This window comes from Pleurodeles waltl, chromosome 2_2 (genome assembly GCF_031143425.1).
Source record: "Pleurodeles waltl isolate 20211129_DDA chromosome 2_2, aPleWal1.hap1.20221129, whole genome shotgun sequence".
Classification (NCBI taxonomy): Eukaryota; Metazoa; Chordata; class Amphibia; order Caudata; family Salamandridae; genus Pleurodeles; species Pleurodeles waltl.
In genome coordinates this window covers 144,922,189-144,946,700 of record NC_090439.1, presented here as the reverse complement: position 1 = coordinate 144,946,700, position 24,512 = coordinate 144,922,189, and positions in this window count along the sequence as shown.

Below are 24,512 nucleotides of genomic sequence, written 5' to 3'. Positions count from 1 at the left end.
TGGAGCATAACGTAGAAGATCATCGGAAATACTTGCAGTTCTGGTTCCCTGCAGCATGGTTCTTCCCTGTGTCTCCAATGGTGAGTCGTTTCACTTTGGTGATTTGTTTCTGCCAGGCTTTTGATGGCGTTGGTACTGCCCAGGAAAAGCTGGCGGATTGTGTTGTCATTATATGGTGGGCGGAACTTTGTCTTCCACCTGGCTATAGGCGGCATTCGCCGTGGTGACTGTTCTTTCCACCCTAGCAGTCGGTGTGGTACATTGGCTGCCTTTCAGAGATCTAACCACCTGAGTCATAATTTGGCAGTAGTTACTGCCAGGCTGTTGGCTGTTTTACCACCACTTGATCACTGACCGCCAGGGTCGTAATGCGGGCCATAGTATTGGGGCTCTGCAATATAGATTACATTTTTGTAATTTGGAAAGGTGACAAGAGGAGTGCTAAAGATATTGTGTGGAGTATTGATAACAATGACTTGAATTTGAAGTTTATCAGCACTGTGAGTGAGAACGAGATTGAGTTTTTGGATGTGAATGTTAATATGGAAAATCAGAAACTAGAAACAATGCTATTTAGAAAACCCATTGCAGGGAATAATATTTTACATGCATCTAGCTTTCATCCTTCCTCTTTGATTGGTAGTATACATTATGGGGAGCTTTTAAGAACTAAAAGAATCTGTAGCACACATAAACGTTTGGAGAGTGAATAAAGCATGATGTTACAGAGATTGAGGAAAAGAGGATATAAGGAAAAAACGTCTTAAGAGAGAAAATGTGCTCTTTAAAAAGCTCTGCACAAAAGACAGAACTAAGGTGCAGCAACATTTCATCACCACATACAATAGAGTTCACCAGAGAGTTAGTGCTATATTGAATAAGCACAGGTGTTGGAAAGTGGATTACTGGTAAGGGCAGGCAAGTATCTACACTTGGCAGCAGGCCACTAACTCCCACTAGGTTCAGTTTGGTAATAAATTGACCCCAGCTCAACGCTTGGTAACTTGGCAACAAGCGACAAGGCTTAACTTCGAAGACAAAGGCCCTCATTCCAACCTTGGCGGTAAAGGCCGTTAACCGCCATGCTGATGGCCGCCAAAATACCGTGGCGGAAATCCGCTACAGGTATTATGACCCACATCTAGAAATCTGCCACAATACAGACACCCAAACAAGTCCGCCACACCAAATGTCAGTGCTAAACTGGCAATAGCAAAACCCACACCGTTACGCCAACAGGAATACGCCCACACTATCACGACCCACGAATCAATGTGGAAGTCTTTAAACCACGGTAATCCATTGGCGGTACACACAGCCGTGCTCAAAATACACACACACATACAAAACACAACCACATTGGACAATTCAAACTACACACACCTGACACACATGCACACACCACACCCACACACTCACACCACTATAAAACACACACCCACATTACCCACAACCCCTTACAACAACAGTTTTGGAAGAAGCAGAGAGAGAGAATAGCAAAGACAACACCAGCATCCAGAGGCACACAACACCATCACTCATACACCATCCACGCACCTCAAAGAACACACCCCAACCCATCATGCCACACATCACATCAACCATCACCTCACAAATCACCCACACCACATCATGGCACCTCAAAGACACCCTAGGTTTTCTGAGGAGGAGCTCAGGGTCATGGGGGAGGAAATCATCCGGATAGAGCCACAGCTATTCGGATCACAGGTGCAGCAGACATCCATTGCAAGGAAGATGGAGCTATGGTGGAGAATTGTCGACAGGGTCAACGCAGTGGGGCAGCACCCAAAAACACGGGATGACATCAGGAAGAGGTGGAACGCCCTACGGGGGAAGGTGCGTTCTGTGGTATCCAGACACCAGGTAGAAGTACAGAGTACTGGTGGTGGACCCTCACCTTCTCCCCCACAACTAACAACATGGGAGGAGCAAGGCTTGGTGATCATGCATCCTGAGGGCCTCGCAGGAGTAGCAGGAGGACTGGACTCTGGTAAGTCAAATCTTTACTATTATATCCCCCACCCTAACTGCATGCCATCACAAACACCTATCCCCACCCTCACACCCATCACCTCAACACCTCACAGATACCCCACTATCACAACCCACACATTCCAATACCAAGCCCTGCATGTCACAACAATGCATGGACACCCATCACAGACCTACATGGACACCCATTACCAAAGCCTGTCCAGTAGAGAGACTCAGTTAGGGCACACAATCATCACTCACACAAGGGCCAAGGCAATAATGCAAGCACAGGATTAAAGGGAAACTCACCCATCGCACAAGGTGGCACACACAGATACAATAACTATGCATTTACACCCCAACAGGACCCCAACCCAACCTTACCGGACAGGAGGTGCCAGTTATATTTAGTCCCCCCCACAGAAGAGGCCCACAGTGACAACAGCAGCTCTGCACGCCTAGATCAAGATGACCAGCCCGGCCCACCAGGGACCTCTGGACAGTCGGTTCCCCCGCCACAGTCCCAAACCACCACTGAACCTCCCCCTCAGGAAACACCACCACAGCAACCCCCCCCAGCGGGCCCATGCGACTGTCCCCAGGAAACGTCAATCAGCAGTGTGTCCACCACTACAGGGACCCGAGGCAAACCCACTAACCCAGGAAGATCAGGGACCTGGGGTCAGTGGCAGTGGGCACACAGTTCAGAGGACAAAGGCACATGACAACAGGGAAGCTGGGAGGACTGCTGTGTGACAGGGGGAGGACAGGCCCAGGGAACCCACTCTCCACGAGGCACTCTCCAAGATCATAGGAGCATACCACCATTCCCAGGAGACCATGGGCACGGTACTGGCCAAGTTTCAGGAGACCCAGCGGCTGCAGGAGGAACAGTACCTGGGGATCAGGGAGGACTTGAAGTCCATTAACATCACCCTGGTCACCATAGCAGGGGTGCTGGCAGACATGGCCAACACCATGAGGGAGACAGTGCCATACCACCGGGCCACTGACACCAGCCCGAGCGATGAACAGCCCTCCACGTCCGCCGGCACTAGTGGACAGGAGGTCCCGCCACAGGACCAACAGGCCACCAGCACCCCACCCCCTGCAGAAGGAGAACCACCCTGCAAACTGTCCCTGCGATCCAGGCACAAGACAGAGAACTTTGCCAAGCCCCACCAGGAAATAAGACTCTTCTGATTGTCACTCTTGTGTCCCACTATGTCTCCCTGACCACCGTGAAGTGCCATTGCTCCACTTCCTATGCCCCCTTGGACAATGCACCTGTGAAACAAAGAGACTGGCCTCTACCATGGATATTCCTCCACCATCACCACAGCCCATTGCACACCCCCTCCACTTATTAGCACTTAAATAAACACCCTTGAATCACAAAACAATCTGGAGTCAGTCTGCACTTTCACAAATGTGTTATTACAACCTCTTTGACAAATATCAATTTTAATGTTCATTTGCACATACCAAAGTATGACAGTTGTTGGGCAGCAGTGAACATAGCAGAAGGCAGAATGTGGTACCCAGATCTGTGAAAAGGAAAAGGAAAGTGACCTGTCAGGGTCCATACACAGAGGTAAAAAGGCAGACTTATACAATGTCCTACAGTAGTCTGATATGAGTGAAGCAGTGCCAGTCTCTTACCTGTGTCTCACTGGAAGTACTGCATGATGATTTTTTTTTGGTTGTCAATATCTTCTTCTTCTGCCTCCTCTTCTTCACTGTCTACAGGCTCCACAGCTGTCACAAGACCAACATCAGGCCCATCCTCCTGCAGAAAAGGCACCTGGCATTGCAAAGCCAGGTTGTGCAACATACAGCATGCCACGATTATCTGGCACATCTTCTCCGGTGGGTAGTATAGGGAGCCACCTGTTAAATGGAGGCACTGGAATCTGGCCTTCAGGAGGCCGATAGTCCACTCTATAATCCTCCTAGTTCGCCCAGGTGCCTCATTGTAGCGTTCCTCTTCCCTTTTACTGGGATTCCTCACTGGGGTCAGTAGCCATGACAGGTTGGGGTAACCAGAGTCTCCTGCAAATGTAGAGGGATATCTGTTAGACATACACCAACCCTTAGGGACTATCCCATACCCAGACACCTATTCATACTGTGTGGGGACCTTGGGCTCACCCATTAGCCACACACGGTGCCTCTGGAGTTGGCCCATCACATAAGAGATGCTGCTATTCCTCAAAATGTAAGCGTCATGCAAAGAGCCAGGATACTTGGCATTCACATGAGAGATGTACTGGTCTGCCAAACACACCATCTGCACATTCATGGAATGGTAGCTTTTACGATTTCTGTACACCTGTTCATTCCTGCGGGGGGGACAAATGCCACATGTGTATCATCAATGGCACCAATGATGTTGGAGATATGTCCCAGGGCATAGAAGTCCCCCTTTTCATTGTGGGCAAATCCTCCACCTGGGGGAAAACGTTGTAGCCGTGCATGTGTTTCAGCAGGGCAGACAACACTCTGGTCAACACGTTAGAGAACATTGGCTGTGACATCCCTGATGCCATGGCCACTGTTGTTTGAAAGGAACCACTGGCCAGGAAAGGAAGCACTGACAGGACCTGCACTAGAGGGGGGATACCTGTGTGATGCCGGATAGCTGACATCAGGTCAGGCTCCAATTGGGCACACAGTTCTTGGATTGTGGCACAATCAGGTCCGTAGGTGATAATGATGTGTCTGTCTTCCATTGTTGACAGGTCCACCAGGGGTCTGTATACCGGAGGATGGCGCCATCTCATCATCTGCCCCAGCGGATGTGCCCTATGGAGGAGAATGGTGAGCAGAGGGTCGTGTACCACATAGGTTGCACAATGGTGTTTTGCACTAATGGGATTTAATCGGAGCCTGTCCGTATTCCTGCCCAGATGTGCTGTGACGCAGTTAGGTGCCCTGCCATGTGCCCCCCTGAAATGGCGGCTGCCTAACCTGTAAGGAGGGACAAGGGCAAATGACGTAACTGCGCTGGCATTGTGCAGCGTTGCGGTAGGTGGTCGAAGACCACTGCGCAATTCAGCATTGGTTATCATTTGGTCCTAGGGGTTCTAGGAGCCAATGACGATGTATGCCGGTGGTGACGGTACGCACCACCGCAGATGTGACAACCATTTTCTATCTGTTCACTCACTTGATACCTGACCTTCAACAGGAGAGGACCTACACTGCAAGGGCTGCTGTGACCTCAGTCTGGAAGCGACAACGGCTACAGTGTCTGGGGAAAGGGCCCCTGCCTTCACCGCAGAGGAGTTGGACAAACTGGTGGATGGAGTCCTCCCTCAGTACACGCTACTTTACGGTCCTCCAGACAAACAGGTGAGTACACAGTGAGCATGATGGATGGGACTTGAATGTATGGAGTGGTCTGGATGGATGACACATGTTGTGGGAGGGGCTGTGGCCTGCATGTGAGGCTGGTCATTGTATGTGTTTCAGGGCATGGGTGGGAACTGGTGGCTAATGAGTAAGAAGAACTGGACTGGGGAGTAAGTTCCATTCTTACTTTACATTTCCTGTAGGTCAGTGCCCACCAGAAGAAGGGTATTTGGTGTGCCATCGCCATGGAAGTGCGGACCCTGGGGGTCTATCATAGACGCAGCACCCTCTGCCGCAAGAGATGGGAGGACCTGCGTTGCTGGAACAAGAAGACAGCGGAAGCCCAGCTGGGGCTGGCCCCCAAACATGGAAGGGGTGTCCATCGCACCATGACCCCCCTGATGTTCCGGATCCTGGCGGTGGCATATCCGGAGTTGGATGGGCGCTTGAGGGCATCACAGCAGCCACAGGGGGGTGAGTACAGTCTCATTCAGCTGACTCTGCACGCTTTACGAGGTGTCTGGGTGAGGGATGTGGGCTGTGGGTTCCCCTAGGCCAGGGTGAACGTGGTAGGGTAGCTCCCTTGTTAGGCAGGGTCTGTGGCACTCCAACCCCAATAGTGATAGTGACCATCTACAATTAGTCAGCCTCCTGTGGGTTCCAGGTGTGCAGCAAATGTGGTCAGGCATAGTCCCCCATGGGCAGGTGATTTTCCTAAGAATTGTTAGTTCATGGGCTAGTGCATAGGGCTGCTCCCTGTGTGTTGTGTCCGCCTACGGTAGGGGTGTTGCTGGCATTGACCATGTGTCTCCTCTATCTTCCTCCCCTTTCTGTTTTGTCACCCTGTCCTTGTGTGCATTAGCATCATCTGGCGGAGGAGCAGTGGCACTGGAGCAGGAGGGAGCTGCAACCCACACGGCCCAGGAAGGTGAATGTACGGGGTCTGATGAGAACTCCCTTTACGCTGGCGGGCACATCTGTGCCCACCACAACAACAGGTACAGCCACCCCCCCCTACTAGCACCACCCTCCCAGCAGCCCCTCAGCATGTTTCCCGTGTCCGCTCACTCAGGAGGGTGGGCAACTTTTTTGCCCCAGGCACCTCAGGCCCTGTCCCAGTCAGCCCTGCTGCCCTCAGTGAGGACGCTATTGACCTCCTGAGATCACTCACTGTTGGGCAGTCAACCATTTTGAAAGCCATCCAGGGTGTCGAGAGGCATTTGCAGCAAACAAATGCATACCTGGAGGGCATTCATTCTGGCGTGGCGGCCCAACAGAGAGCATTTCAGGCTCTGGCCTCAGCACAGATGGCAGCCATTGTCTCTGTGTCCAGCCTCCTACCTCCAACCTCCACTACCCAGACCCAATCCCCTCTACCTCAGCCTATCCCAAGCACACCATCAGACCAGCATGCACACACATCAACACACAAAAGTGGCTCAGGCAAACCAGACACACCACCATCCACTGCCTCAACTGTGTCCCCCTCCTCCACGTCCTCCACCTCCCTCCCAGTCTCGTCTCCACTCACACCTGCATGCACTACATCCTCAGCCACTACCTCCAACACCAGCACACCCATCACCACACACCCATCACCACACACCGCTCACGTGCAATCACCACCTCAACTACCATTCACACGTCCCCTGTGTCCTCTCCCAGTGTGTCTGTGAGCCCACCTCCCAAAGCACACAAACGTCGGCACACACCCAATCAACGGCCATCCACCTCACAACATCCTCCAACCCATGCACCTTCACCCAAACACAGCGGACGTACACCTCCTACAACCACTACCTCTTCCTCCACTCCCAAACCCCCTCCATCTTCCCATCCCAGTGTGTCTAAGAAACTTTTCCTGGTTAGCATTGGCCTCTTCCCTACACCTTCCCCCGTCTTTCCCCTAGGGCCTGGTTATCTAGAGCCATGACCAGCACCTCAGCCACCAAATCCTCGTCCAGTGTGGTCCCTGCAAGTCTGGGAACATCGAAGGGGGCACCCATCAGGGCTGCCAGTGTGCCACCTACTGAAGCTAAGGACCACCCTATTCCGCCACCTGCCATGGTAAAGAAGGGGCCAGCATGCAGAAGAGAAAAGCCGCACCAACCACCCAGCAAGGCCTCTTCCAGAACCAAAGAGGACAGTGCCAAGGTCCCAGCAGCGACTTCCAAAGTGGGGAAGGGACACAAGAGCAAAGGGAAGTCAGCACAGGGCACAGAGCCTCCAGGTGAGGGACTGGTGTCACCCCTTTCGCAAAACAGCCAAGCAACCTGTACCGCAGTGTGCACCGCCGCAATGACCACCACCTGCACCTCCACCTGCACTGCCATCTGCACTGCCTCCTGCAGGGCAGCTGTCTCAACTACAGTCACCAGCATCATCTCCAGTGGGTAGCCTTCTGAGGCTGCAGGAGACGGCCTGGTGTCTCCCTCCACAAGTGCAGACACCTGAACCACCGGCAGCATCTTCGCCACAGACACATTCTCAGCCTCCGCCACCTGCACTGTGACGTGCCCAGCCAGTGCCACTACAGTGGACATCAGCATCATCCCCAGTGGGCAGGTGTCTGAGGCTGCAGGTGGCATCCTGGACCCTGCACACACTACATGAGGCACCACCACCAGCATTGGCACTTCCAGCAGTTTGCAGCCTTAGTCGTTGGAAGGAGGAGTGTGGCTCTGCCTCCATGAAGTATCATGCTACCTGTTACCGGTAAATCTTGTGGCTCAGACACCCATGTGAGGGAACCGGAACTGCCACACCACTGGTGCAGCATCACTGGGCACCATGCCCCCTCCAGAACCAGTGGAGAACAGCATCCACTACCCCAGTCCTTGGGAGGATGAAGCACTTTGGGCACCATGCCCCCTCCAGAACTAGTGAAGAACACCATATACTACCCCAGTCCTTGGCAGGATGAAGCACTCTGGGCACCAGGCCCCCTCCAGAGCCAGTGGAGAACAGCATCCGCTAGAGAGACTGTGGCTTTGCACTCCCCAGGACCAAGCAGTGGGCAAACCACCCACTTGAGAGTCTGTGGCTTTGCACTCCCCAGGACCAAGCAGTGGGCAAACCATCCACTAGAGAGACTGTGGCTTTGCACTCCACAGGACCAAGCAGTGGGCAAACCACCAACTTGAGAGACTGTGGCTTTGCACTCCCCAGGACCAAGCAGTGGGCAAACCACCCACTAGAGAGACTGTGGCATTGCGCTCCCCAGGACCAAGCTGTGGGCAAACCACCCAGTTGAGAGACTGTGACTTTGCGCTCCCCAGGACCAAGCAGTGGGCAAACCACCCACTTGAGAGACTGTGGCTTTACACTCCCCAGGACCAAGCAGTGCGCAAACCACCCACTTGAGAGACTTGAGAGACTGTGGCATTGTACTCCCCAGGACCAAGCAGTGGGCAACCCACCCACTTGAGAAACTGTGGCTTTGCACTCCCCAGGAACAAGCAGTGGGCATGGAGCCCCTTCGGGAGCAGTGGCGTCGTCCCATCATATGGCTGAGGTGCCCCCCCTCCACTTCCCCCTGAGGTGCCTGTGTTTATTTAACCTGATGCCCCTGCAGTTTTCTCTCCGTTTTGAGGCAGGTGTCATGTGTGGGCTTTGCCCATGCTTTTTGGTACCACTGGTCCACGGACATTTAATGGGACAGTGTACGGACTTGTGTACTTGCTGTAAATATTTGTATATACTGATGATCTAAAGTTCTCTTGGGCTATGTGACTGTTCGATTATTACACTTGTTAAACTCATTTCATTTGGTCCTTGCATTCTTCCAGGGGGTGACAGGGGTATCTGTGATGTTATTGGATGTGTGTGTGTGTGTGTATGTTGTTGTGGGTGAGGGTGGGGGTGTTGCGTGTGTGTGCCACTTTCTTTTTCCTCCCCCCTCCCCTGTGTACTAGGTGCAGTACTCACTGTCGTCGCCGCTGCCGTCTTTGATGTTCCTGGTAGATGAGGAGGTAAACCAACACGGGCAGGACCTGTAACTCGGGTTCCATGGCGTCCTGGTTCCTCATTGGGTGTCAAGAGGTGAGTGGTTTCCCTTCTGTGTACTGTTTCTGCAGTGCTTTTGATGGCGTTGGTACCACCCCGGAAAAGCTGACGGATTGGTGCTGTGTAATAGTGTGGGCGGTACATTGTCTTCCTCCTGTCTGTTGCCGGTTACCGCCGTGGTGTTTGTTTCTACCGCCGTGGCGGTCGGAGTGTTAAAGTGGGTGTCTGTGTTGGCGGTTTCCGCCATGGTCGTGATTCCATTTTTTTTTACCGCCGGCCTGTTGGCGGTATTACTGCCGCTTTATCACAGACCGCCAGGGTTGTAATGAGGGCCATAGTGTAAAGCTTTCAAGTATCACAAACAGTAAATAAATAAAACACAGGAAACAGTTAAAAATCCAAAACAAATTTATAAAAATAGGAAATATTTTTTGCCTCAAAATAACCAATAAAATCAGATAACGGGAGCCAGAGATTTTTAAAGAATTTGTGTTTTTTAGAGCAAGAAACAAATAGCACGAATCTGATCATGTGGTCGCACCTCGACTGGGGCAAAGTCAAAGTTTAAGGCCGATAGCAATGGAGCCCTGCTCGGCAACAGCAAGTGGGAGGCCTTAGTCAAACATTTACCTTCAGAATTAGTCATTTTCTTGAAGATTTTCTTCAGCGGGACGAAGTCGCCTGTCTGATCCGACCTCCCTGGAGCCCTTCCCTGGATATGTGTCATGGGAGACCACGGTGAGGATGTCTACATTCAGACTTAGATTATTTTTTTAGATGAAAATCCGTTGACTGGGCCGAAGCTGAGTCTTAATCCGACATCCCTGGAGCCTTCATCGGGTACACTATGCGGAAAGCCCTGGTTAACGTTCTACATTCAGACTTAGTCACTTTTTTGGAGATGTTCTTCAGCGGGACTAGCCCTCAAGTGACGCCAGATCACTTTTGAAGCAAGCCGCCTAGAGTCACGGTGGCGGGTCAGACCCTCTATGAAGCTTTTTCCTAAAAGTTCTCCAATCTTCTCCAAACTTCTGGATCTTTTTCCAGAATGTATTTTAAGGCCCTTTAGGAGTCCACAGCTCACACCAAGGTTCCAGAAGCTCTTAGTTGCTCCTTGAGGATGCAGACTACAACTCCCAGAATGCACCTGGCTCAAACTCCAAATTGGCCACTGGACACTGGTCAGCTGGTCAGTTTCTTCAGGATCTGAAACAGGGGACTCTGGTTAGCACTGTTTCACCTGTAGCAAATAGGGAGTCCCTCTTTGAACCAGTTGAAGCCAGGCAAAGTCCTTCTTGTGGTGGAGCTTAAGTGTGCAGCTGGTGCAGTCTTTCAGAGTGCAGTGTCCAGTTGCAGGCAGTCCTTCTTCTCCTGATGTTCTTTATTTTAGGGATCTGATTTGTGGATGTGGCTCTGCCATATTTATCATTGCTCTTGGGTGAAAAACAAGGGGGTCCTGGGTGTCCAATCAGAGGCATAGTTCTTCCCCCTGTGACAACCACTTCCTGGGAAGTGTGGCAAAAATCAATCCCAGGGAGCAACATTCTTCAAAAATCCAACATGGCTGAAAATGACTTTTGGAGGTTAGATCTGGCTGAGCCCACCCACTGGTGTGGCTAAAAATCCTAAATACACCCCTCTCCTGCCCTATCGTAATCTAATCAAGAGGGCACCTAATTTTCTGGGGTTGCAGGGTGTGAGGGAGGTGGTGGGTTGCTCCAAATGTCCTTCCCTGAGTTTGAAGACCAGTTTGGCAGCCCTTCCTGCTTCCCCAACTGCTGAGGCAGATCTCCTCCTCCAGGGACAACCTTTCTGTTCATCCCAGACCACTTCACACCTGATAAAGGCAGCCTGACCAGGCTGCCAGAGGCTGGCCAATCAGAGAAGGACACTACAGAGCTGAAGTTGGCAACTTTTCAGGTCGAGTTTAAAACTCTTTACCTGAACTAGTTATATTAAATCCAACAAATTGTGAGTTGTGGGATTTATTATAACAATTAATTTGATACCAAACTCAAGGTATATGACACTTAAGGGGACCTTGTTAATTAAAATAAATTCTCCCCATTTTAGCCTATGGGAGCCATTCACCTCAGTGAAGGAGAAACAAACTTTGCTATTTTACCTCACCAGGGCTTTTAAAAAATTTTTATAAGGTCCCTGCTTATAGTTACATGGCACCCACCCCTAGGGGCACATAGGGCACACCTTAGGGGTGACTTATATGTAATAATAAGGTAGTTTAAGACTTTGGAAGTACTTTAAATTCCAATGTTGAATTTGCATATAACTTTAGTTTAAAAGCAGCCAGTAGAGGGCGTGGCCAAGATGGTGGCGTGAGCGGACGCGTCTTGGAGCGTTCCCCCTCCCGGGCCTAAAGAAGTGGAACAACAGTCCCAGGCCCCTTCTTTTCGAGCGTCCCCGGGTGTTCAGGGGCACTGGCAGGATCCTGAGACCGGGTGGAGTGCCCTGGAGCTGGTGGGGGGCCACCCAAGGGGCGGAGCCTGATCGGGCATCAGCAGAGCCTGGGACGCACGTGGTCGGCGATGGCTGCAGGGCCGGGTCTCCGGCCAGAGAGGCAGAGAGAAACGCAGACAGTTAGACCTGGGCCTGGCTGCGGCAGTGACAGAAGCAGTTTGAAGTGGAGAGTGCGGTGTCACACACCAAGCCGCGAAGGTAATGGGCCGGGGGCGGAATTGATGGCGCGTGATAGTGTTGCATGACTTTGGCCCCCTGGCCCAAGGAGAGCCTGGCAGTTCCGGGAGTGGTCCGATGGGGTCCAGGGAGGCCAAAGTGAGCGAAGCTGGGCCCCCTACCACCTACTGAAGCAGTGGGCCCCTGGCCCTTGAGATGGAAGTGAAATGCTGCAGCAAGAGAAGGGTTCAGCTGGACTGGTTGGCCCGCGGTGAGGCAATGACACGTGGCAGCATTGCATGGCTTGGGCCCTCCGGGCCCTGGGGGGCATGACAGTTCCATGAGTGGCCTGGTAGGGTCCCAGGAAGCTAGGACGAGGGAATCTGGATACTCCTACCCTTGTTTGAAGTCGTGGGCCCATGGCCCCTGAAGCAAAGAGTGCTGCACTCCAACAGGGAAGAGGGGTTCAGCAGGACTGGTCAGCCCGCGGTGAGGGGACGGAGGAGCGGTTGAGTGCTGCACTTATACAGGAGCCGGAGCGGAGGCCTCACAGGGAGTTGAGAGTGGCGATGGCATCCACCAAACCTAAAAGGGATCAGTCGGTCAGGGAGATGCTGACGAGATCGCACCCGTCACAGGGCAAGCAAGCTGAGGCTGCTTCCCAGATGAGGGGGCCCAAAGAAAAGGGAGATGCAGAGGCTGATGGAGAGGCCCCGGTCACGAAGGGCTTCCTCACCTCCTTGTTCAACTCTTTGAGGATGGATCTGCAGGAGCTACGAAAAGATATCTCCCAGGAGATGCGGGAACTACGTGCTGATAGTACCTCATTGGGGGAAAGAGTGTCCAGTATGGAGAACAACGAGATCTCCAGAGGTGATGAAGTCGAACAACTTCAACAGGAAATAATTTGCCTACGCAAACACAAGGAGCAAATGCAGATCACGACCAAGGACTTGGCAAACCGCTCCAGACACCATAATATATGAATTAGAGGGGTTTCACATGGAGCTGAGGGAGATGACATTAGAGAGTTTGTCACAGCATTGTTTCACTCCCTTCTACACCCTGAAAACAGGCAAGAGGTCACACTCAATCGGGTCCACAGAGTGGGCCGGCAGGAGGGTGCGGGAGCGCGTCCTCCTGATATTTTAGCGTGCGTCTACAATTTTATGACCAAAGAAGATATTCTCCAAAGGGCGCAAAATCTCCCTCAGATCCAGTTTTGGGGGCACAGCTTACAGCTCTATCAGGACCTCTCCATGCTGTCACTGCAGAGGCGTAGAGAACTCAAGCCCATTACAGACTATCTCTGGGCCAACTCCACATCTTACAATTGGGGTCACCCCTTCCAACTTGTGTTCTGGTGGGGGTACCAGACAAGACAAGTGAAGTCACTTCAGGAGGCCCACCTGATTTTAAATCTGTAGGAGACGGAGTAGCGGACAAGGTCCCCCGGGGGATGTCCTCCTGAGCATCGGCAGGGATGGCGGCGAGAGGAAAGGAAACAGAAGCCACCGCGGCCGTCGTCTATGGAGAGAGCGCTTGAGAGACAAGCCGTATTGAATAGTATTACCGCCGGTGCCAGCTCATAGATACTAATCGTGTCCGGAAGCTGATAGAGATGGCCGTGGGCTGTTCCCGGGAGAATGGAGTGAAAAGGGTTGGAGCTGGGCCTGGGCGGCGGGGCCTCTGGATGGTACGAGTGGGCCTCGCGAAATGTTCCAGGCCTCCACTTGTTTTTTTTATTTTATTTTTTTATATATCTTTTTATTGGAAATTGAGGAATGATACAGAATGATACAAAGTACATTATAGGGCGTTGCCCATGTGTTTTTGACAAAGGCTGGTATCTCGATTGGCGTACGTATAAGTTTAACAGGAGGAGAATATGAACATTGGGGCGTGAGGTAAGAAAAAGAGAAAGGATAGGTGGGAAGGAGGGGTGGGAGGGGGAAGTAGCATTGGGGAGAGGGGAGTAATTGGGGGAGGAAGAAGAGGAAAGGGGAGGGAAGAGTAGGAAGAAAAGAGGGGGGATAGGGAGGGGAAGGGAGGGAGGTAAGTCAATGCATCAGGATGGCTTAGTAGGTGTGGTGGTAGTTTCCTTTATGATATGATATGAGCTCTCATGTAGGGTCTTGTATGGATATGTGTATGTTTGCTTATGGTGTGGGGTATGAGATCCAGAATATGAGGGTAGGGTAGAGGGGGTGGATCGGGGAGAGTCTGTATAGGTGTCCTTTAACAGTTTGGAACTCTGGAACTCTTGTGGTCAGATCCTATAGTTCAGTGCTGGTCTATCTAATATAAGTTGGATATAGAGAGGGAGGGAGTATAGGGGAGAAAGGGGGGAGGCTTTGCAGCCTAGGGGAGGGAGAAAGAAAGAGGGGAGGTGTTGGTTAAAGTTTAAGGCGTTGCGGGGTTGGGGAATGCTGTCCGGGGTAGGAGATCTAGGGGTCAGGGAAAGAGGGAGGTGGAGAGGTTAATATAGGAAAGAAGAGTCAAGATGGGTTAGAGCGGAAAACTGGGGTATGTGATATAGTATATGAGAAGAAGGGGAGAAAGGGGAGATGGGGAAGAGGAGGGGAGGGGAGGATCTTGTTGACATCCATCGACTGTCCACCAGCAGCTGTGGGGCGGGGCAGTGGAAGGAGGTGGTGTGAATTAAAAAGACACCAAGTGTAGGGTATGGGGGGAGAGTTTTGTCAACTACGGTCCTGGCAGAAAGGGGCTCCAGACTTCTGTGAACAGGGCTGCTTGGTCTTGTAAATTATAGATTACTCGTTCATGGGTGGCAGTTTATATCATAGCCGTCATCCATTCTGTCGGTGTGGGGGCGGCACTAGATCTCCAATGCCGGAGTATGCAGATTTTGGCTGTGGCTATTGCCGTGTGCAACAATCTCTGTTGTGAGCGTGGCAGGGGGGTACGGGTGCGTATTGTGGAGGAGGATGAATGACAGTGGAAACGGGTGCGGTATCTGGAGGATGTCCATCAGAGTGTGACGCACAGTGTCCCATAAGGGTTATATCGATGGGCAGAGGCACAGGATGTGTAGTAGGTCGCAGTGAGGGTCTGTGCATCGCCAGCATTTCGCATGCAGTATTAGACACGCCCTGAACAGCCTCATAGGGGTCCAATAACAATCTTGGAGGACTTTGACTAGGCAAAACTTCAGTCCAGCCTCTCGGGTGCCTCTGTCGAGTGCCTACAGGATGTCTGACCAGTCCTCCTCGGTGTATGTCGTTCCAAGCCGGTCTTGCCACTTGAGGCGTAGGCTTTCAAGAAGGGGTTGCGAATAAAGGTGGTTGACTAGTACTCTGTATAAACCTGCCATCACGTCTTTATGGAGGCCCCATGTCTGTAGATATGTGATAATTGGCAAGGCCTTGACTTCCCACAAAAGGGTACCCAGTACTTTATGTAGACAGTGCTTGAGCTGCAGGTATCGCCATTCTTGGCTATTATGTAAGTCGAACTCGTTTCTTAAGGTGGCGAAGGGTCGGAGCCGATTGCAATCTATGATTTGGGCTATGCAGCTGATGCCAGCGTTGTTCCACTGGGGCCATTTTAGGGTACTTCCCCCTATTTTAATGCTTTTGTTTCCCTCTATAGGGGCTTGTGTGTGTAAAGAGGGTGTACTCCTAGGAGACGATGAGCCCTGCGCCACACCGCATTTGTTGCCGCGAGGACTGGGTTAGGCAGTTGGGGGCGGTCTGTGTATATCCCTCCTAGTCCTTCGCGTTGGTCCCGTAGAAGTTTCTCTGTGGCAACCCACTGTGGGGGGTCAGTGTTTCCAGGGAGTAGACATGCCAGTGGCGATAAATGTAGGGCTAGTGAGTATTGTTCCACTGAGGGGAGGCCTAAGCCTCCGTAGGATCACCTTGCCAGCATTTTTGCTGGTGTTAGTCTCGGGCGTATAGAGCCCCACACAAAGGTTCTTATTGAGGCGTCTATCCCCCGAAGCAAGGTAAGAGGCACGTGCAGGGGGAGCATGCCTAGTATATACGTGAGGCGCGGGAGGGTGACCATCCTGACCGCCTGTGTCCTGCCCCACATAGAGAGTCCCAGCAACGACCATTTAGCGAAGTCCTGTTTCATCCGAGATACGAGAGGATCTAAATTATCTCTAATCTTGTGCTCCAAGCCTCGGTTGACAAGTGTTCCCAGATATTTGAGGCGTGTCGGGGTTCATTTGAATGGGAGACCATGGATTGCGGCCCTCGTCGTTACTCGTGAGAGGGGTAGTGATTCGCTCTTGTCCCAGTTCACCCGGTATCCTGACAAGGATGCAAAGTCCTCTATGATTGAGAGTAACGCTGGCAGGGCCCTTTCTCGATCAGATAGGGTGAGCAACATATCATCAGCATAGTGGTAGATTTTGGAGATGCCTCCTGTTAAAGGGATACCTTGTATCTGTTGGGAATTTTGTATGGTGGCAGCTAGGGACTCCATCGCTAGCAGGAACAATAGCTGTGACAGGGGGCAACCCTGCCTCGTGCCTCTTCCAATGGGGAACGGGTCCGATAGGAAGCCCCCGCAATTAACTTGCGCCGTAGGGTGGTCATATAATAAGCGGACTTTGGAAATAAATTGTTCTCCGAGACAGAAGTGTTTCATAGTAGTGAATAGGTAGGGCCATTCGATGCGGTCGAACACTTTCTCCGCATCGAGGGACAGGGCCAGGTCTTCTTCCGGCATATTTAGGGATTCATGTAGAGTATGACAGAAAGTACGGATATGGTTTCTGGAGGTACGGCCCGGTACGAACCCCACTTGGGTGTTATGTATCAGGGATGGTATCACTTTCCGTAAGCAAGCCGCCAAAACGCTGGCCAAGAGTTTGACATCTCCGTTCAGGTGGGAGATAGGGCGATAACTGCTTCAGAGTTTGGGGTCTCTGCCTGGTTTGGGCAGGACAACAATAGTGGCCTTGTTAGACAGTGTACCCAAGGAGCCCTCTTGGCATGCCTCTGTGAGTGCCTCATGTACAGCAGTGACTGCCTCTTCCCCAGCCCATCTGTAGAATTCAGCAGGGAAGCCGTCCTCACCTGGGGATTTGAGGTATGGGACGTTTTTAATGGCTTTTACTATTTCCTCCCTGCTTATATCGCCATCTAGGAGAGCCTGGCCCGCCTCCGAGAGGTGGGGTAGGTTGGCCGTGGTGAGAAAAGGCCTCAGTTTGCGCTGTGGTGGTCACTGTCTCAGAGGTATAAAGATGGCGGTAGAAGGCCACAAATTCATTTACAATGTCTTGTTGGGGGGTTAGTACTGCTCCTGAGGAGGACGTTATGGCTGGGATGGCGGAGGCAGCTTCTCTCTGCTGAAGTTGTTCCTCCAGAAGTCGTCCCGCTTTCTCGCCCTGTTCATAATGACGGCCGCGCAATCTTTGTAGTGCATATTCTGCCTGTGAAGTGTAGAGCTCATTGTGTTCCATTCAGGCTTGTTCGAGGGAGCGGCATAGCGTGAGGGATGGCTGGGCAGTGTATTGCCTGGTGAGACTCCGGATGTCGTATTCAAGGGTTCGTTGGCATGTCATCCTATCCTTATTTGCCAGTGCTGCGTCGCGCATCATGTTGCCTCTCAGGGTTGCCTTTGCCACCGCCCATAGGACTCATTTGGAGACCACAGTGCAGGTATTGTCGGCCATGTATGTGGATATGTGGGTCCTCAGTTGTTCTTTCCCTTGGGGGGAACGGTATCTGTGCACCACGAAACGCCATGGTTTGCGGCCAGGGGAGGTGAGGCCCGTTTGAATCTGGAGCAAGATAGGAGAGTGGTCTGAGAGTCCACTTTCAAGTATACTAGAATCTTGGATTTGGGGAACTATGGTGCACAACACTAAGAAATAGTCCAGGTAGGATTGGCTACCGTGGACAGGCAACAGGAATGTGTATTCCTTGTCTTTTGGGTGTAACAGTCTCCAGTAATCGGCCAAGCCTGCATCAATGATTAGATCCATTAGCAGTGCCTTGTCGTGGTTGTTGTCCGTATCGATAGGACCCGTTCTGTCTAATATGGCGTCCTGGGCAAGGTTCCAGTCCCCTCCTATGATATAGCGGGTAGCCCCTATTTCAGTCAGGAGGCGGTTTAGTTGTAGGAAGAAAGATCGCTTAGAACCAGTCTGCGCGTAGACTGAGCCCACACATCCGGAAGTGTTTCCTATCTTCAGTTTTGCAAACACGTATCTCCCATCTGGGTCATTCCATGTTTTGATGATTGTATCCGGAAGGGTTTTGCATAGCAAAATCGCTACTCGACATTTGCGGGGGGTGCCTCCTCCGGTCTCCTGGTCTGCTGGGCAGCAGCTGAAGGAAACCCTTCCCACCCAGTCCCGGCAGAGCTTGCTGGTCTCCGTACGGTCCAGATGGGTCTCCTGGATCAGGGCTATATCCGCTCTTTTAGATTGGAGATAAGACAACACCAGACAAGTCTAGCAAAGGTCTTGTCCTGCCCCAGATGACCAGCCAGGGGTATCGCATGAGCCATCCCCAGTAGGAAAGACCCTAGCCCTCATTACAACCCTGGTGGTCGGTGTTAAAGCAGCAGTAATACCGCCAACAGGCCGGCGGAAAAAATAATGGAATCACCACCATGGCGGAAACCGCCAACATAGACAGCCACTTTAACACTCTGACTGCTACGGCGGTACAAACAAACAGCGTGGTGGCCACCGCCAACAGACAGGCGGAAGACAAAGTACCGCCCGCCCTATCACAACCCGGCAATCTGCCACCTTTTCTGGGCAGAACCAACGCGAACAAAAACACAGCAGAAACAGGACTTGGAAGGGAAAATACTCACCTCTCCACACCCCACGAGGAACCAGAATGCCATGGAGCCAGGACTCCAGATACTCCCTGCTATGGTATTCCTGCTCCTCTATCAGGAGCAACAAAGATGGCGGCAACAAGCACGGTGAGTACTGCACCTACAGCACAGGAGAGGGGGAGGGAAAAGAGAGTGACACACACGCAACACGCACCACCTCCACCCCCACCCTCCCCCACAACATCATACTCACAAATACATGCAGCAACATTACATATCACCACCACCCCCCTCAGTAACGCAAGGACAAAAGGAATTGATGTGAACGAATGTAATCAATACAAATCAGATAGTGAAATTTTAAAATTCAGTAAATACAAATATGTACACCAAGTACACAAGTCCGGATATTACTCAAACATCATCTGTGGATTAGAGTCCCAAAAGGCATGGGCGAGGCCCACACATCACCAGACTTCAAACGGAGAGAACACTGCAGGGGCATCGGATCGAAATGAAACAGGCACCTCAGGGGAAGGGGGGGGGCACCTCATCCTAATGAATGCAAGACGCCACTGCTCCACGAGGGGGCCACAGTCTCTCAAGTCTCTCCAGTGGGTGGTTTGCCCACTGCTTTATCCTGGGAAGTGCAAAGCCACAGTCTCTCATGTCTCTCCAGTAGGTGGTTGCCCACTGCTTTATCCTAGGGAGTACTAAGCCACAGTCTCTCAAGTCTCTCCAGTGGGTGGTTTGCCCACTGCTTTATCCTGGGGAGTGCAAAGCCACAGTCTCTCAAGTCTCTCCAGTAGGTGGTTTGCCCACTGCTTTATCCTGGGGAGTACAAAGACACAGTCTCTCAAGTCTCTCCAGTGGGTGGTGTGCCCACTGCTTTATCCTGGGGAGTGCAAAGCCACAGTCTCGCAAGTGGAGAACAGTGCCCAGAGTGCTTCATCCTGCCAAGGACTGAGGTAGTGGATGCCTTTCTCCACTGGTTCTGGAGGGGGCTTTGTGCCCAGAGTGCTTCATCCTGCCAATGACTGAGGTAGTGAATGCCTTTCTCCACTGGTTCTGGAGGGTGCTTTGTGCCTAGAGTGCTTCATCCTGCCAAGGACTGAGGTAGTGGATGTGATACTCCACTGGTTCTGGAGGGGGATTTGAGCCCAGAGTGCTTCATCCTGCCAATGACTGAGGTAGTGGATGCCTTTCTCCACTGGTTCTGGAGGGGGCTTTGTGCCCAGAGTGGTTCATCCTGTGAAGGACTCAGGTAGTGGATGCCTTTCTCCACTGGTTCTGGAGGGGGCTTTGTGCCCAGAGTGCTTCATCCTGCCAAGGACTAAGGTAGTGGATGTGATACTCCACTGGTTCTGGAGGGGGCTTTGTGCCCAGAGTGCTTCATCCTGCCAAGGACTCAGGTAGTGGATGCCTTTCTCCACTGGTTCTGGAGGGGGCTTTGTGCCCAGAGTGCTTCATCCTGCCAAGGACTGAGGTAGTGGATGTGATACTCCACTGGTTCTGGAGGGGGCTTTGGGCCCAGAGTGCTTCATCCTGCCAAGGACTGAGGTAGTGGATGCCTTTCTCCACTGGTTCTGGAGGGGGATTTGTGCCCAGAGTGCTTCATCCTGCCAAGGAATCAGGTAGTGGATGCTTTCTCCACTGAAAGTCGTGCATCATGGAAGCTGGCCAGGCTCCTGGAACTGACCACCAGCCTCGGACAACTGACCACTGGGGTTGGCAGCTATGTCTGCAGTGGTGCCACAGGCTTAGGATGTCGCGGGGCCGCTGGCAGTGCTTGTGGCGGGGTCACTCGTGGCGGTGCTGGCGGCGGCCTCTGTGGCATCGGTGCTGGCAGGGGGCTCTGTGATGGCGGTGCTTGCGGCGGCCTCTGTGGCATTGGTGCTTGCGGGTGGCTCCTTGGCGGCGGTGCTTGCGGCCTCTGTGGCATCGTGGCTGGAGGCAGGCTCTGTGATGGCGGTGCTTGCGGCAGCCTCTGTGGTGGCGGGCTCTGTGGCGGTGGTGCTGGTGGCAGCCTCAGTGGCTGGGTGCTGGTGGCGGGCTCAGTGACTGCTGTGCTGGTGGCGGGCTCAATGACAGCGGTGCTGGTGGCAGGCTCAATGACAGCGGTGCTGGTGGAGGTGCAGGTGGCAGTGCAGGTGGCAGTCTTCTCTGCCGTACAGGTTGGCGTCATCGTGGACTGAAGGTGTGACACTGGTCCAATTGTCAGTGCCACCATGCTATATTCCAAAGTTATTGCAAATACACTTTTGTGAAATCACAGACTGACTCCAGATTGTTTTGTGATCAAGGGTGTTTATTTCAGTGCTAATTAGTGGAGGGGGTTGTAAAATGGGCAGGGGTGATGTTGAAGGAATGTCCATGGCAGAGTCCAGTCTATTTGTTTCACAGGTGCATTGTCCAAAGGGACATAGGAAGTGGACCTAGGGCAGTTGAAGGATGGACAGGATGACAAAGTGGGACAGAAGGATGACATTCAGGGGGGTCTCATTTCCTGGCGGGGGTCTTGGCATTGTTCTCTGTCTTTGTCCCGGATCTCAGGGACCGTTTGAGGGGTGGGTCTCCATCTGCAGGGGTGGGGTGCTGGTGTCTTGGTCCTGTGGTGGTGCCTCCTGTCCACTAGTGCCGGCAAAGATGGTGGGCTGTTCATCATCTAGGCTAGTGTCAGGGGCCTCTTGTTGTGCCACAGTGTCCCTCTTGGTGCTCACAAGGTCCTTCAGCACCCCTACAATGGTGACCAGGGTGGTGTTGATGGACTTAAGTTCCTCCCTGATCCCCAGATAGTGTTCCTCCTGCAGCCGCTGGGTCTCCTGAAAGTTGGCCAGTACCGTTGCCATCGTCTCCTGGGAAAGATGGTACGCTCCCATGATGTTGGAGAGGGCCTCATGGCGAGTGGGTTCCCTGGGCCTGTCCTCCCTCGTCACACAGCAGTCCTCTCAGATCCCCGGTTTTCCTGTGCCTCTGTCCCCTGAATCGTGTGCCCACTGCCACTGCCCCCAGGTCCCTGATTTTCTTGGGGTGGTGGGTTTGCCTGGGTTTCCTGTAGTGGTGGACACACTGCTGCTTGCTGAGTGATGGGCCCGCTGGGTGGGTGCTATGCTGGTGTTTCCTGAGGGGGAAGCTCTGTGGTGGCATGTGCCAGTGTCAGGGGAACCGACTGTCCCGAGGTCCCAGATGGGCCGGTCTAGTCATCTTGATCCAGTTGGACAGAGCTGCTGTCATCACTGTGGGCCTCTTCTGTGGGGGGAGTGAACATGTCTGGAACCTCCTGTCCGGTGACGTTGAGTAGGGGTCCTGTAGGGGTGTAAAGGCATGATTATTGCATCTGTGTGTGCAATGGGTGGGTGACCCTGTACTCCAGTGCTTGCATTCTTGTCTGGGACCCTGTGTGATATTTGGTTTGAGGTATGTGTGGATATCTGTAGTGGACATGCTTTGGTGATGGGTGTCCATGCTTTGGTGTTGCATGCAGGGCTTGGTGTTGGGATGTGTGGGTTGTGATAGTGGGACATTTGTGAGGTGTTGGAGTGATGGGGTGAGGGTGAGGGTGGGGTATGTGATAGCATGCAGGTAGGGTGGGGGATGTAATAGTTAAGATTTGACTTAACAGAGTCCATTCCTCCTTCTACTCCTGCGGGGCCCTCAGGATGCAGTATAGCCAAGACTTGCTCCTCCCATTTTGTTAGTTGTGGGGGAGGAGGTGGGGGTCCTCTGCCAGTCCTCTGTACTGCAATCTGGTGTCTTGAGACCACGGAACGCACCTTCCCCCGTATGTCGTTCCACCTCTTCCTGATGTCATCCCGTGTTCTTGGATGCTGTCCCACTGCGTTGACCCTGTCTATGATTCTGCGCCATAGCTCCATCTTCCTTGCAATGGAGGTGTGCTGCACCTGTGATCCGAATAGCTGTGGCTCTACCCGGACGATTTCCTCCACCATGACCCTGAGCTCCTCCTCAGAGAACCTGGGGTTTCGTTGAGGTGCCATGATGTGGTGTGGGTGATGTGTGAGGTGGTGTCGGTTGTGATGTGTGAGGGGATGTGTTTGTGTGTGTTGTCTGAGGTGCGTGGATGTTGTGTGTGTAATGGTGTTGTGTGCGTGTGGATGCTAGTGTTGTTTCTGGTGGTGTCTCTCTGGGCTTCTTCCTAAATTTTGGCACTAAGGGTTTGTGGGTGATGTGGGCGGGTGTTTTATATTGGATTGGGTTTGTGGGAGTGGTTTGTGTATGTGTATCAGGTGCGTGTATTTCGAATTGTCCAATGTGGTTGTGTTTTGTATATTTGTGTGTATTTTGAGCGCGGCCAATGGAATACTGCGGTTGAAAGACCGCCGCGTGGATTCGTGGGTCGTGATAGTGTGGGCGCATTCCTGTTGGCGTGACGGTCTTGGTTTTGTTATCACCATTTTATCACTGACCTTTGGTGTGGCGGACTTGTGTGGGTGTCTGTATTTTGGTGGATTCCGGGCTGTTGGTCGTAATAGCTGTAGCGGAATTCTGCTGCCGCAGCGGTGTGTTGGCAGTCTTCTGCACGGTTATAAGCGGGATTTAATGCCAATGTTGTAATGAGGGCCTCTGTCACAGGGGGACTACCAATACACGTGTTGCCCCATGCACAGGTTCCTTATGCTCAAAATACAGGCGGTCATTCGCCCAGTATATACTGTGATCTCCAGAAGTATGTTGCTGGGTGTTGGACTTTTTCCCCTATGCAGGGTCATCCCCAATCTTTTTGCCTCCTATTTCTTCTGACCTTTTGCTGTTGGCTTTTGAATTCTGATGACTTTACCACTTCTAACCAGTGCTAAAGTGCATATGCTCTCTGTGTAAATTGTGTTGTTGATTGGTTTATCCATGGCATGCTTAATTTACTAGTAAGTCCCTAGTAAAGTGTACTAGAGGTGCCCAGGGCTGGTAAATCAAATGCTACTAGTGGGCCTGCAGCACTGGTTGAGCTACCTGCATTAGTAGCCCTGTAATCATGTCTCCGGCCTGCCTCTGCAGTGCCTGTGTGTGCAGTTTTGAACTGCCAGTTCGACTTGGCAAGTGTACCCACTTGCCAGGCTTAAACTTTCCTTTTGCTTACATGTAAGACACCCCTAAGATAGGCCCTAGGTACCCCCATGGGAGAGTGCAGTGTATGTTTAAGGTAGGACATATACTAATGTGTTTATTATGTCCTAACTGTGAAATACGTCTAAATTTGTTTTTCACTGTTGCAAGGCCTATCCCTCTCACAGGTTAACATGGGGGATGCCTTTATATATGATTAAAGCGTAGATTCCCTTTGGGATGGGTAGACATGGGGAGTTTGGGGTCTCTGAGCACACAATTTAAAAATACATCTTTTAGTAAAGTTGAGTTTAAGATTGTGGGGCTCTTTCCGAGCCCGGCGGGCGGCTGGCGCCGCCCTCCGGGCGGAAACCGCCCAAAGACCGCACTGCGGTCAAATGACCGCGGGGGTCATTTTGACTTTCCCGCTGGGCCGGCGGGCGATCTCCAGAAGATCGCCCGCCGGCCCAGCGGGAAAGCCCCTGCAACGAGGAAGCCGGCTCCGAATGGAGCCGGCGGAGTTGCAGGGGTGCGACGGGTGCAGCAGCACCCGTCGCGATTTTCACTGTCTGCATAGAATGGCAGTGCAGGGGCCCCCAGGGGCCCCACGACACCCGTTCCCGCCATCCTGTTCCTGGCGGGTTTTACCGCCAGGAACAGGCTGGCGGGAAGGGGGTCGGAATCCCCATGGCGGC